This window comes from Carlito syrichta, unplaced genomic scaffold (assembly GCF_000164805.1).
Source record: "Carlito syrichta isolate Samal-C Ts95f unplaced genomic scaffold, Tarsius_syrichta-2.0.1 Scaffold305632, whole genome shotgun sequence".
Lineage (NCBI taxonomy): Eukaryota > Metazoa > Chordata > Mammalia > Primates > Tarsiidae > Carlito > Carlito syrichta.
The window spans coordinates 653,628-656,097 of NW_007249728.1; positions in this window are offsets into that span (position 1 = coordinate 653,628).

Consider the following 2,470-nt stretch of genomic DNA (forward strand, 5'->3'; position numbering starts at 1 on the left):
TTCAGGCCAGGCACTCACTTTCCCGTCTTTCCCTCTTAGTAATACCTTCCCCAGTTTCTTCAGTTCCGTTACTGGAAACACCATAGTAGACTCTGCTGTCTTTCACTTACACTGTCTAACTGCCACCCAATCCATTGCATTAATAATAGCATTACTCTTTGACTCTTTCTTCACATTTTCTCTGCCTTCACCCCAGTCCCAGCTTTAAGAAACTCACGTTCAGAAAGTTAACTTTCTTTGCATATAGAAAGTTAACATCAGTGTTCTCAAAGCCACATCATTTTACCACACCACTTCCTTTACCGATACCTTCGCTACACTACCTATTGAATCAAGCCTGTACTCCCAGTCTTTTCATGATCCACCCAGCTTGTTTTATTTTACTTTAGTCACATCTTGTTACCTTACAAAAGAAATTTAAAGACAGTAATTATTTCACATAGTTCTATTACTACTACCTAAGACATTTCAGAAAAATAGCATAGTTATTTAATAAATACTTGTTGAAAAGAGTTGCATGAAATCAAAGAATTCAAGATCGTCTCACAAGAGCTGATAATTATTCATAATACTAGAACTGGGGAGACTATGCAGACACATGTATGTGAGTTCTTGAAAAAAGAAAAGAATATCAGAAGCTACATTGTTTAATGTGATCTTTGGTACCACAGTTCTTTGTAATTTTTTTCTTGCAACATAAAATCAATCATCAAATATGGCCAGAAATATATGAAGTGATATTTTCCCCATGTCAGAGAACTCAAAGTAATTGAATAAACAATATTATTTTTTGTAAGAAACACACACACAAGGTGCAGCCGTAGAAATAATTTGAAGCATGCGATTCTTCTGGCACTTCTCCAATTAAAATGACTTAAGGAACTGCCAGAAATTTCTTATGATAAAATCCCTTCTTGGGGGAAATTAGAGTGCAGTGCTTTTTCCAGACACACACAGTTTTTCCGTCGTGACTCTTAAAATGCAGTCATTTTAGATTAAAATGAAAAAAAATAGCCTTCACATTGCAGTGTGGCACCACATAATACAGAAGTAAACAGGACTCATAGCAATTTGGAAAAGAGTCAAATTTCTGGCAGTTCCTGTTTTTCAGGAACAGGGGGAGGGATACACAAAGATGTACTAATTCAACAATGTACACTGTAAGACATCTAAGAGGTTTAATAGAGTCTATTTCTCCAAATGAACTATGCTTCCCTTTTGTAAGAGATGTGTTACCTTTACAAAGTTGTGGGCAGTACAACGGTAGAAGCTTCCAGTTTGCCGTTTATTTGTGTCCTTGGTGAAATATCCCAAATCATCTGCATTTTTTGTTTATAAAGCAGAGCATCCAATTAAAACACCCAACACAGGTACACCTTGTTTTACTGAATTTCATTTTCTTGTGCCTTGCAGATATTTCATTTTTTTAAACATCAAAATGTTGTGGCAACCCTGTGTTAAACAAGTCTCTAGGTGACAGTTTTCCAGTAGCATGTGCCCACTTTATGTCTGTGTGTCCCATTTTGGTAATTCTTATAATATTTCAAACTTTTTCATCATTATTTTATCTTTATTTTTTGAGTTGGAGTCTCACTCCGTCGCTCAGACTGGAGTGCAGTGGCCGCTCCTGGCCATCGCAGCCTCGACCTGCTGGGCTCCGGCGATCCTTCCGCCTCAGCCTTCCTAGTAGCCAGAATGACAGGCATGCGCTACCACGCCCGGCTGATTTTTGATTTATTGTAGAGATGAGGTCTCGCCAAGTTGCCCAGGCGGGCCTCGAACCCGCGGGCTCAGGCAATTCACTCACCTCAGCCCCCCAAGGCGTGGGATTACAGGCTGAGCCACCGAGCCCGGCTCATTATTTTATCTTTTAAGGTGATCTGTGATCAGTGATCTTTGATGTTACTATTGTAGTTGTTTTGGGGTACCACAAACCATTCCCATATAAAATGACAATCTTAATTGATGGATGTGAGTGTGTTTTGACTGCTCCATGAGCCAGCCATTTCCCTGTCTCTCTCCATCTCCTAGGCTTTTCTTATTCCCAGAGCCATAACAGTAGTAAAATTAGGCCAATTAGTAACCCTACATAACCTCTACGTGTTGAAGTGAAAGGAAGAGTTGCATGTCTTTCATTTTAAATCAAAACCTAGAAATGTTAAGCTTAGTGAGGACATCAAAAACTAAGATTGGCTAAAAACTAAGCCTCTTGTGTCTATTGCCAAGTTATGAATGCAAAAAAAAAAAAAAAAAAAAAGCTCTTAGAGGAAATTAAAAATTTTGAAGTGCTACTCAGTGAACACGCAAATGATAAGACAGAGAATCTGCCTTACTGCTGATAGGGAGAAAGTTTGCGTGTTTGAGAAAGTTTGAGTGTTCTGGATAGACAATCAAACAACCACAACATTCCCTCAAGCCAGAGTATTAGTTCATAAATTCTGTGAAGGTAAGAGAAGTGATGGATCTGCAG